Source organism: Geotrypetes seraphini, chromosome 4, assembly GCF_902459505.1.
Source record: "Geotrypetes seraphini chromosome 4, aGeoSer1.1, whole genome shotgun sequence".
Taxonomy (NCBI): domain Eukaryota; kingdom Metazoa; phylum Chordata; class Amphibia; order Gymnophiona; family Dermophiidae; genus Geotrypetes; species Geotrypetes seraphini.
Genome location: NC_047087.1, coordinates 75,845,522 through 75,858,793, shown reverse-complemented (window position 1 = coordinate 75,858,793; position 13,272 = coordinate 75,845,522). Strand labels below are relative to the sequence as shown.

Here is a 13,272-nt window from a genome sequence, read left to right as displayed (position 1 = left end):
AATTCTACCGCACATATTATTTGCATGTAATGTAATTTATTACCTAGAATTGATAGAAGGGATTCCTACCCATGCTCATCACTAGCAGTAAAGAAGACATGCTGCATCTACTGAGAAAAGTCAAAGCCAAAAGTCATATCTTGGGATTAGAACTGAGCATAAACAAGACGAAGATCATTATCATGGAAAATGATGAAAATTTTAAGCTTGAAGGCGATAGAATAGAAGTTGTAAAGGATTTCAATCTCCTGGACTCTTTGTAAACAAAGAAGTAACTAGCAGGGAAGAAACACTTCACAGAATAGCACTTGGTCACTCTTCAATGAAGGCTCTTGACAAAGTATCCAAAGGCAAGGAAATCACACTCCAAACAAAGATCAGACTAGTCCATGCACTCATTATCTCAGTAGTCAATTATGGATGTGAAAGCTGGACACTACAGAAACAAGACAGAAAAAAGATTGACTCTTTTGAGCTGCCCTGGGCCCCACAGCTCCAGAGAGGTCCCACAGTCCAGGCAACACCAGTACTAACTCAAGTGATCAAGGGCCTTCCTCCTTCTGCTGCCCTCCCGCTGCCTGCCTCGGAGTCCAGAGTCCATACAAGGCCCAGCAATGGCGCTAACTTAAATGATGAATAGCCTTCAAGTCTGCCCCTCTGACCTGGTCTTCCACTTTAAACTAGATTGCTCCACCAGGCTTACACGCAGAAAACGTATGTTTAGCCACCCTACAATAAAATCCTGCCAATAGAAAAGATTCCTTGACAGAACTCTTGCCTTCCAAGCAAGTCAACAGAACAACTGGCTAAGCATCATCATCAAGCACTCCTCATCCTATCTCAACTTCAGAAAACTAGTTAAGACCAATCTGTTTAACCGATTTGTGACCAAGAATTTCTAAAGCCTTTCCCTGCATCCCACTTACTTGTACTAGATGCCCCACAATGTGATCTTACTCTGCCTCCCTTCCCCCTACCAATATTCATGTACTTCACTGCTTTCTCCCACTGAATTTCCAGCCCTTCTTATTGTAAACCGCCTCTTCAATGTGACTTTACTCTGTCTCCCCTCCTCCCTACAAATATTCATGTACTCAAAGACTTCATTGTTCTTTTCGCTGAATGTCTATCTCTTCTTATTGTAAATTGCCTCGAACTACTTTGGCTTTGGCAGTATATAAACAATAAAATTATTAAAATTATTATTATTTATTATTATTATTATTATTTGTCATAGGGGATGGAGCCGATAGGGCCTTCCTGTGTGTATGTACTCAAAGGCTTTTCATCATTGAAGTTAGCACCAGTGCCAGATTTTGTATGTACTCCGGACTCTGGGTCAAACAGCGGTAGGGCAGCAGAAGGAGGAAGGTTAGAGGAGGAGAAATGCTGGACTTGCCTGGGGAGGAGGGAGAGAGAGAGTGATGTGGGGGTGGGGAAATGGAGAGCTGGCAAGGCTGGATGGATAGGTGTAAGGGGAGAGAGTACAGCAAGGAAGAAATGCTAGACATGGATGAAGGAGAAGGGAAGAGGAAATATGCTACATATCTAATCTAATCTAATCTTCAGTTTATATACCGGATCAATTCCCGAAAGAACTTGATTCGGTTTACAGTTCATTAAAAATAAAGTAACAAACTATATGGCCATATGGAGAGATATTTAAAGAGTTAAAAGATAAAATATACTTAGTTAATATTCGTCGACTGGTGGTTTTAGATAACTATTGCGTAAACAGCCAAGTTTTTAAATCTTTCCGAAATTGATGTAGCTGACCTAACAGTCTTAAAGAATCTGGGAGTTTATTCCAGATTTCTACCAGTTTAAATGCCATAGATTTACTGAGTTTCCCGGCATATTTAAGTCCTCTAGAGGATGGAATTGATATTTATAAATTGATATTTATAAATTGTCCTTGAGTGACAGGATCTAATAGCATTCCAACATAGAGGGATTGAAGGATCAAATATTCCATAGAGGAATTTAAAAACAACACATGCACACTTAAACTGTATTCTGTGACAAACTGGAAGCCAATGAAGCTTTCTCAACAATAGGGATACATGATCGTACTTTCTCTTTCCAAAGATAAGTTTAGCCGCTATATTCTGTATCAACTGTAGTCAATTTAGACTACCCTGTTTAATACCCAAAATAACAGAGTTACAATAATCCAACTGAGAAAGCACAGCGGACTGTACCAATAATGAGTAGTATTCCTGATAGAACAGTGACCTAACTTTTCTCAGCATACGCAAACTGAAGAAACATTTCTTTGCCAAAGAGTTTATCTGGTCATTAAAAGTAAGGGAAGAATCCAGAATAATACCCAAGACTCTAGAGGTGAAATCAAGTTGTAATAAGATACCTGACTTCAATACAACATTAGCAGAGAGAATTTCTAGTCTAGGCCCGATTCAAAGCAGTTTGGTTTTTGAAGCATTCAGTTTCATTTGGATGGAATTTGCTTACCTCTGAAGCTTGGAGATACAACTGTCTATACCTGTAACCAAGTTGCTAAGATCGTGATTAACTTCCAATAGGATGAAAATATCATCCGCATAAGTAAATAGGGTCTCTATAGACGAAAGGCAAAAAATTTTTAATGAGGTCATATAAATGTTAAACAGAATGGGTGACAAAGGGGAATCCTGTGGTACCCTATATTTCGGTGTCCATGAAGATGAAACCTCATAAGAGTGTTGCGAGAGAAATTTGCTAAACCAATCCAAGACCAAATGATTTAGACCTATGTCAGCCAACATACGAATCAAAATATCATGGTGGACCACATCGAATACAGTCAACAGGTCAAATTGTAACAACACTGCATATTTGTTCTGCAACTGTAAATTTTAATCTTTGCAATTAATGATATTAAAAGAGTTTCTGTGCTGAAATTTGGCCTGAATCCATGCTGAAATGGTAATAGGATAGAAAATTTCTCTAAATAGTTGGAAAGTTGACTAGAAATAATTGATTCCAACATTTTTGTCATTAGAGGTATATTCACAATAGGGCGATAATGAGAAGAAACCGAAGGGTCTTGATCGGCACCTTTCAACAGGGGTGTTAGGATTATATTACCCATTTTTAGTGAAAACTGGCCATTATTAAGAAGGTGGTTTAATAAATAAGTCAGCCAAGTAATAGCCTGTGAAGGTATATTGCCATAAAGGTAGGAAGGAAAAGGTTCCAAAGTACAGCTACACCTCTTCAGTTTTTCACATAATTTTAGAACTTGAAGTTCCGATACAAGGTCAAATACATTCCAAAAGCTATCCACATGGGTTAATATAAACCCATTAGAGCCTAAGGAGAAGTCATCAGAATGGATGGCTGGAAAGGTATCTCACCCCATGGTATGGCATCACTATTTCCCCTCTCCCTTCTTTTCCCTTACCTTCCCTAGACCTCCTTCTTCTTTCTTCCTTCCTTCCACTCTCCTTCCCAATTTGGCTACCTCATTTACCCCTCCCCCCCACTTAGATGCAATACTGCTCCCCCGGTTCCCCCGTGGAATGGGTACCTCTCCTTTCTTTTTTCCTCCAGGGCAGGCTACCACTTCTATTCTTTGGGCCACTGGCAGCGCCAATCAGCTGAATACGTTATCTCTGGTAGCTCCCAAAACTTTACCTCAGCATCAACTACCTGTTGTCCCCTCAGAAGCAAAGCCTCCGGGCTGCCAAAGGCAGTTTGTTTAGCTGACTGACACTGCCGGTGGCCCAAAGATTGCACGTTTTCCTTCAGCAGACTAAAGCACCTTGCAGACACCCAGACAAAATGAAAAATGGGCAAAAGTTGCCTGATGCCTGACAGAGCCCTCAAAAAGAGGACATGTCTGGCGTAAATGCGCATGAGTGTTTTTTGATTGAACGGAAGCTCTGGAATGAGAGGGCATGGGATGAAGTTAAGAGGTGATAGGCTCAGGAGTAATCACAGGAAATACTTTTTTTTCCCAGAAACGGTGGTAGATTGCTTGGAACAGGCTCCTGGAAGAAGTGATGGAGACAGAGACTTTGTCTGAATTCAAGAAGGCGTGGGAAAGGCACGTGGGATCTCTCAGAGAGAGAGAGAGAGAGCGAAAGAGATAATGTTTGCTGCAGATGGGCAGACTAGATGGGCCATTTGGCCTTTATCTGCCATCATGTTTCTCTGTTTCTACATGCACAACTTTAGGCACCATTTATAGAATTTTGGGGCTCTGAAATTTTTTGTCAGGGAATATGGTAAAAGCTGTTAGTAGGGTTTTAAAAGGGTTTGGATAATTTCCTAAAAGAAAAGTCCTTAAGCCATTAGTATTAAGATGGACTTGAGAAAATCCACTACTTATTTCTAGGATAAGCAGATGGCTGAGGGGAGAAAATCTTGAGTGGAGTAGAAAGGGTACAAGTGGATCGATTTTTCACTCTGTCAAAAATTACAAAGACTAGGGGGACACTTGATGAAGTTACAGGGAAATACTCTTAAAACCAATAGAATAAATTTTTTTTCTACTCAGAGAATAGTTAAGCTCTGGAACATGTTGCCAGAGGATGTGGTAAGAGCAGATAGCGTAGCTGGTTTTAAGAAAGGTTTGGACAAGTTTCTGGAGGAAAAGTCCGTAGTCTGTTATTGAGAAAGACTCGGGGGAAGCTACTGTTTGTCCTCTATTGGTAGCATAGAATATTGCTACACCTTGGGTTTTGGCCAGGTACTAGTGACCTGGATTGGCCACCGTGAGAACGGGCTCCTGGGCTTGATGGACCACTGGTCTGACCCTGTAAGGCTATTCTTATGTTCTTAAAATCTGTTTTACTGTTTTGGGATCTTGCCACAACTTGTGACCTGTATTGGCCACTGTTGGAAACAAGATACTGGGCATGATGGACCTTTGGTCTGTCCCAGTACAACAACATTATCTTCTTATGTAGGAGGCAATATGTGTTCCCATGCGTTTACAGGTAATGTGTGCTAATGCGAACATTAGAGTACGATCTGAAAAATATATTCACAAATGCTTTAAATTGTGCTGCATTGAATCTGGGCTTAGTGTGCAGGAAAGTTCCAGGTTAAGGCACTTAGCCCAGATTCTAAGGCCCTTTAGGTATTTATATTCCTCTGATCTAAGAAGATAACACTGGGATAATTTATTAGGGGTTATTTTAACGGAATAGGGAAGAATGCTAAAAGTCCTATAGAAGACTGCCCATATTTTAGCCAGATTAAGAGAGGATAATTTTCAGACAACCAATTTACCTGCATTGGAAAAATTGCTTTACTCTTCGGTACAATTACCTTATAGCATTCTAGTTTCTAATACAGCATGAGTGAAATGGTACGGTGGCCGCATTAGTCCACTTTCCAAGGTAATATAAAGAAATGAAACAAAAAAACACAATATTTGCTTATTCTGATCCGAAGAAAGCTCATCATAAAATGCACTGAGTTCAATAAAAAAGGTATTACCTTATTTCCTTTGTTTTATTTCTTTATACTACCTAATACACCATGATAATCCATGATCAGCATTGTGTTTGTACCTTTGACTGTCTTTTCAGTTCAACAGTGATCCTTTTAAGGAGTAAATCTATGAAGAAAACATGACATTTATGGAGTGGGAAAAATAGTTTTCGATACTATGACTCATGCACAAACAAGTTTTTAGGCTTCCACATACCTAATGGACCACAAACAGAAAGAAATACGTTTGGGAACAAAACATGGGAAAAAATGCAGCTTGGGGTATATCTTAACTTGTACAGCCCATAACAAGCAAAGTTCCTGGACTGTAACAGTTTGATTTGTGTGAACTGTCCACATAGTCTCTTTTTTTTAATATATCTATGTTAGAATGTGTGTGCCAGCAGGAATAATATAGAAGCAGGCAGCACACTTTAATTAATCCCCATCCCATACCTTTTAACTACTCATTATGTCTTGAAACTGTGCCTTGGGAAGCAGGTTTTAATTGGCTTCAGTTTAAGGGCTTTAATTGCTGTACCAGAGTGGCAAAAAAGCATTTTCTTATATCTTGTGACAAATCTAGCTCTCCTCCTAGCTTTGTCTCAGGTCTAACTAGGAAGAGCAGGAAGCCCCTATTTAGGAGAGCTGACCAGGTTGGCTCTGCTGAGTATGAGAGCGCTGACCTCCCTTGAACTGAGATTGGTGAGTCAGACAGTGACTGCCAGTGAGAGAACAGACCAGTTGCAGGTTACTCTTCCAAGCCGGCTGTTAGAGCTCATAAGACCTCAGGGAACAGGAAACTACATCTCCCAGAAAGGCAGAGACCTAGTAGGAAGCTGTCCTGTGACCAGTCACAGCTGCAGAGGGAGCTTTCTCCCTTCCCCCTCTTTAGAGCAGAGAGGGGTGATTTGGAGGCAGCTGAGGCCTGAAACCCAGAGAGGGGGAGGAGCAGAGGAACTGGGCATGTGATCCAGAGAGGCAGCATGATTTCTCTGTCCGGCTGAATGCTGATGAGCTGGGGGAAGAGTGGGAGATGGTGAACCTTTCTGAAGAGTCTGAACCCACCGTTGAGAAGCAGTTTGAAAGCTGTGAACCTATGGATATTGGTTTGTTCAGTGAGCCTAGTGAGAGGCTAGAAGTCATGGACACAAGCTGAAAAGGTGGGAAGTGTTGTTCGATACTTTTTCTTACCTGTTTCTTTTGAGGAAATCCTGAGACTGAGTTATTTTTGGTGTACAGCAGAATTGTCTCATTTTTCAGAGCTAGGTTATGAAGAATGCTGTTACATTTTTTATAACTTTAAACTGCTTGAACAATTCGCTACGGAGCTTTTTGCTTACCTCCTCTCCACACAGCTGGAGACTAATTGCTGCTGATAAGCTACTGCGGGGAACGTCAGCCACGGAGGAATTCCATTTGAATAAGTTCCTTGACTGCAGTCAGCTAGTGTCAGAGCCCTCCAGCTTTAACAGTTTACTTTTGGCTTATGAAAAGTTCATTGTCATGCAACAAGAACTGTGTGTATGTTTCCTTATTGCTGAACTTACCTTTACCTATTTAGGCTGGTGAAGAGGACAGAGCTGTAGAAATTGAAGTCCAGCCATAGTTTTGGTTTTTGGTGTTTATTTTTCCCTTTTTGATTTTGGAAATAAGGGTCATTCTGACGGTGGTGAAACCAGCATGGCCAGGTTGGCCTAGCATCGTATGTTTTGGCTTTTTGCACCAATGTATTGGAAAATATTATAGCCTGCTAGGAACCTCAGAGCAACCTGACTCAGGGTCAGGAATAAAAGTCTAACTTTATTTTTGAATCTCTTTGAGTGGGTGTGGATTCCTTGCTTGTTGCATTGTGGACATTTTACCTGCTGTTTTACCCTGTTGCCTAGGGCGCCTGAAGGATTCCCTAGTTGGAGGGAAAGCGCTAGGAATAGTATCGGTCGCTGTGACCCAGGCTCGCTGCGCGTTTCAGGAGCATGTGGGTTGCGACAATTTTGATTACATTGTATTTGAATAAATGGCAGTGGTGTTCTGTACTGCAAATTACTTGAATATGTAAAGAAAAACACATGGGGGTCAATATTCAAAGCAATTTAACCAGCCAGAAATGGCTCCTGATCAGCAGTGGCGTAGCGAGGGTGGGAGGCACCCTGTGTGGTAGCACCCTTTTCTCTGCCCCACTATTCCCTGCCCCCTGCCGCATACACACTTTTCTCTCCCCCGTACCTCTTTAACATCCCCAAGCATGAGCAGCATCTTCAACTTGTTGTCCACACCGGCTTTGGATCGCCCTCTGATGTCACTTCCTGGTTCCACCACCAGAAGTGACATCATAGAGAGAGATGAAGCCCGCATGAGCAGTAAGTTGGAGCTGCTGGTCACACCAGCGAAGAGCCAGAGGTACGGAAAGGGAAGGCGTGTGCATGCGTAGCAGAAGATAGACCAAGGGGGCTGCGTTTTGGGGTGTGTCTCCATGTGCAGGTTCTCTACCTGAGAGTTCTGAGCACTTCTAAGGTATTAATATAAGATAAATATAAAATACAAATATAAAAAAATAAGCAGGGGATTGTTAGTAGATTTTTGTCATCCTAACCATTGGATCCACTCACTATTTAATTGATATTCCCCGAGTTGGCTTTTGGAGCTTTAGGATATTGCCATTAGCTGCAAAACTTGGATATTTTTGGTTGCTGGAGTGGAGGAAGATGTCTTCAGTTGGCAGGGCTTGGGAATCCCCACTAGCTCAAGTATTTATATATTGTACTCAGGCGGGGAGAAACTTTGATGCCCATCCATAATTTTGGGCTCCAAATCAACTGTATATGACTACGTCACTGAATACAATACAAAAATAATTGTGATGCACATATTCCAAAGCTAGCATATTTCAGTTAATAAATTCAAAATAAAACAATTTTTTCTACCTTGCTGTCTGGACATTTTTTTTCCATCATCTTGATCCCAGTTTCTCTTTCTGCTTTTTGTCTATCTTCTACTAATTCTCTTTCCAGTGTCTGCTATCCATTTTTCTCCTCTTCTCTCTTGTTCCATTCCCTCCTTATGCCTGTCTCCAATGCATTGATTTTTCCCTTTCAGATTTCTTAACTTTTTATTTTCTTTTTTGCTTCTGTCCACTCAAATCTTTCCCTCTTTCTCACCCGTCTTATTAAATTTTGAGCTACCTCTCAATTTTCCATCTCCTCTCAATCCCTAGTTCTCCCATCTCACTCCTTTCCCAGCCTTCTATTTCCTTCTATCTACTCCCCATGACCACATTTCTACCACAGTTCTCTCACTCATCTTGTCATCTCCCTTTTGACCTCATCCACATGGCTCACCACTTTCAGAATCCCCTTCCCTCTCTCCACTGATCAGGCTATATCTCCCTATCCCTTTCTCTCCATCTCCTAGCATCTTCTTATCCCAGCTCTCTTCCCTCCTGCCCTCCCATGGGACCATCTCTCTTCCTCTATCCCCATGGTCCAACATTTTGCTCCATCTCTTTTCTGTTGTTCTTCTTTCCTCTCCCCTTAAGGCCTAACATTTCTCCCTTCCTCCCTTCCATCCCCAGATCCACTTCTCTCCCTTTCTCTTCCCAACTGCCCCCCATCCCATCTCTCTCCTTGCCTGCCTGCCTCCCTCCCCCAGGTCCACCATTTCTCCCTTTCTCTTCCCAATAGTTCTCCCTTCAAGTATCTCTTTCCCTCTTCCTCCACCCCACCCCCAGGCCCAATTTCTCTCCCTTCAGATCATTTCCCACCATCTCTCTCTCTCTCTCTGTCCTCTGTTTCTGGCCCCTTAAGCTCTCCCCCATGCCTAATCTGGCATTTCTTAATTAATACCCCCTTCATACTTTATTTAAAAAAACATTTAGTCCAGGAGGCTTCCTCCTCCTCTGCCCAGTATGTTCTCACCCTTCTATCTGCACCAGTCTGATGTTGCCCTCTCCTTCTGTCACGCTGAAAAAACTGCCGGCCTTGGCAGTAATTCAGCAATGTTGTCAGTGGCTCCCCTTCCTGCTTTCCGTCTGCCATGGTCTGTCTCCAATGACGCAATGTCCTGTTTCCGCCTGGGTGGACCGAGGCCAGCAGTGATTCGGCGTGACATTGGACCAGTACAGAGAGAAGGGGGAAGACATGCAGGACCACTGGGATCACCCAGAGCCTTGGGGCCAGGCCATAAGAAGGATAAGCTCCCAGACCTTGACTCCAAGGCTGGGAACATCCCCTCATGACCTGCACCCGGGGTGGACCGCCCCTCCCACTCTGCCCTTGGTACGCCACTGACTACCAATTGACAACTTTCAAAATTCAGATGTTTTGATGGAAAGCAGAATCAATGGACCATCTACAAGCTGAACAACATCTGTCACACAACAGCTGGCAATCTCCTTCGACTTATGGCAAATGTTATCTACATCCTGATTGATCAAACATCTTCAGCCATATTCTGCACGAGATTAATCATTGATAAATCAGCAGTCCCTCGGTACATTTTAGTCAAAAGCTTCTGTCATTTGCCTCATAAATGACACATTTACGAATAGATGTTGAACACTAGAGGTTTAAATTTCTTACCTTTGGAACCTCTTTTGTGAATCTAAGGGATGGTTTAAGGCTTATTGCAGAGTTAACCATCATATCCAATGGCCTCTGGCTTTTCCAAAATTCCTGAGACACTAGATTTAATTGAGAAAAACAATGTATTACATCCAAGACAAGCAGGATCTCATAGTAGGCATAATACAGAGAATATTATTACATGTTTTCTAAATAAAACAAATACAATTTTAGACAATGGCTATTTAGCTCTTGCATTATCATTATATTTGACATCAACTTTTGATCTGATTGATCATGAATTATTGCTTCACAAACTAAAAGCTACTGTATTGGAATTATATCTTCAGCTCTGTTATGGTTTACTTCTTTTCTGAAAGACAGAACATTTGTATTGACAGTGGGTTCTACTACTTCTAATGAATACAATGTTATTTGCCATATACCTCAGTGTTTGGTACTTTTCCAATTTTATTTAACATCTTTATTGCTCCTCTACTTACAATTACACAAGAATATAGAATTCATGTTTATTGTTACACAGAGGACATATTACTGGTAGTGAAGGTTGATCAATTATCTTTAGATCTTACTATAGTACAACATTGTTTATCTGTAGTAGTACATTAGTTGGAGGATAACCATTTGGTGTTAAACATGGCTAAAACCTTGACCTACTGGATTAGTGGTCATGATACCTGTCCTGATGAGGTACCAACTCTTTGGGGTAAATCAATCTCAAAAGTAAATAATTTTAAATATTTGGGATCATTATAGAATCACACAACCTTTAATGAGCAAGTTTCAGCTGTGTTAAAAAAGTTGTTATTTTTTTTTTACATTATGACTTTTACGCTCAATCAAAAGTTATTTTGATGAGAAAACACAGCATATTCTTATACATGCACTTTTAGTATCTAAAGTTAATTATGGAAATTTGTTAGACTTTCAAATGTTAATCTTAAGAGTGTATCACGGTAACCATTACCACAATAATATCACAGTTACCACAGTAATTATCACGGTAATGGGGACTGTGTCCAAAGAACACTTGATATTACTTCAGTACCGGTAGACCGTTCTGCGATATTGCCGCAGGAATGATAACAGATACCTTGGTAATCCTGCAGTAATGGAGAACAGGCCACTCTCCCCACATGTACCTTAAAAACCTATTGGTCCAGTGGCTTCTTCAGAGGCAAGAAAGATCCCTAGTCTTTCCTGCCCTCTACCGCCACTGCACCTGCGACTAACAGTTTTGATATGGCTACCGAGACTTCATGTGGCAGCCTTGCGAGACTTCTGTGAATATTGTGAGGCTGCAACAAGAAGTCTCAACAGCAATTTTTAAACTCTATTAGAGGCGGTTTAGCACAGGATTAGTATGTGAGTCCTTACCACCTACAAAATACTCATAGGTGTTGGTAAGTGCTCATGTGGTAATGGTCACACATTAACGGGAAAATTGGCATGTGGCCATTATTAAAGAAATATGAAATTCAACCATTTACCAGTAGCACAAAAAGTAGTCTTAATACATGGAAAAGACCTGGGCTTGATATAGTGCAGGCTACTTTTAGCACTGTTTAGTAAAACAGCCTTTTAATCAGATGTTATCTGAATATCTGGAATATGGGTGGAATTCTAAACTATGCCATTATGTTAAAAACTAGTCTTTAAGCTCGTTACATTAACGGGTGCTAGAATATATGTCTGTCTGTCTTTTTTTCTGTCTGTCGCCCTACCCCTGTATTTTTCTTTCTGTCTCTCTCCCTCCTGCTGTCTTTCTTTCTGTCTGTCTCTCTCCCTGGCCCCCTATGTCTATCTGTCTGTCTTTCTGTCTCTCTCCCTGTCCCTGTGTCTTTCTTCCTTTCCTTCTGCCTCCCTCCCCACTTCCCTGTGCAGAAGCCGAAGCAGCATCTCTCCTCCTCCATTTCCCTTTGCAGCAGCAGGATTTCTCCATCCCCCCTTCTCTTCCTGCGGTCTGGCCGGCTCCCTTGCCGGAGTTTTTTTTTAACGTTTAAAGGTGCCCCGGCGGCTCCTCTAACGATCCCCGCCTGCATCAGAAGTCTTCTCCAAAGCAGGTGCGAGCAGGGAGCAGGCCAGACCGAACAACAGCACAGAAAACAGAACCCTAAGAGCGCATGTGCACTCCTACCTGCCGGAGACCTACCTACTGATCATGAAAAACAGAGCACGCAAGTAGGAGTGAGCATGCGCACTTAGGGTTTTATTATAGTAGATGCTCATAAAGACATCACTCCACCTGTGTACATTAGACCTACTTCTGAGAAGGTGTACACATAGGTTCATGTTAGCCATGACTGTTGAAGCTCTTCAGAGGCTATTTTATAAAAACACATAGGTATTTGTATAGAACAGCCTCAAAATGAGTGCCCACTTGGGTTTCTAACCTAGATGACCTGTCATAAAGTTAGACCCAGATTCTCAAAACTGTGCCAGAATCAGCCAGCTCCTGAAAAAAAATGGTGCCAGTCGCATGTCACTCAAACTACGGCGCTGTTTTGAGAATTGCGGTCTGTATCGAAGATAGATGCTGGAAATGTAGGCCAGGGTTTTATGGGCCTACATTTCCGGTGCCTATCTTTGACATAGAATCACGCTTAGCAGCACTGAGGGCTCCTTTTACTAAGGTGCGCTAGCGTTTTTAGCGCACGCAGGATATTACCGCGTGTTATGCAGCTAGAACTAATGCCAGCTCAATGCTGGCGTTATGGTCTGGCACACGCGGCAATTCAGCTTGCGCTACTCCGCACGTTAATTCCCTAATGCACCTTAGTAAAAGGAGCCCTGAATGTCAACCCAGCCTGTATCCACACTTCTTGATGTTCCGTGCTGGTAAGCATCTGCTTAGACGCAATTCAAGCACCTTTTTTTGTAGCCACATCATGGCACCTACATTAATTAGTTTTTAATAATGCAGTCACTTATCACACCATTAATGACCAATTAAAACGCTTAACTTATGTGCCATTTGGACTCCTACTGGTACATTCCAAACGGCGCCATTTTGAGAATTCGGGTCTCACTGTCTACATTGTTTAGATATAGGTAATGATATTATGAAAGATCCAGATATTATGAAAGATCCAAGAAAGGAGAAGACAACCAATTTAACAGAAACATTTTCAATGTGGTCTGAAAAGTGGAGTCCTTTAAAGTGTTTTCTCCACAGTTTTTGATTATTTAAATATCAATTGCTGCATACTCCAGGTTACACTGTAGTTCTGAAATCCCCTTCTGAGTATCC

General features: G+C 41.7%; 1 long non-coding RNA gene across 1 annotated transcript in view; it reads right to left on the bottom strand.

Moving 5' to 3' along the window:
• The window catches only part of LOC117359799, a 51,430-nt gene extending 41,315 nt beyond the window's left edge, over positions 1 to 10,115 (bottom strand). Inside the window, exon 1 of the long non-coding RNA XR_004539304.1 lies at positions 10,020 to 10,115. This is a non-coding gene — a long non-coding RNA (uncharacterized LOC117359799). The remainder of the gene's footprint in view (positions 1 to 10,019) is intronic.
• Between the last annotated feature and the right edge of the window lie 3,157 nt (positions 10,116 to 13,272).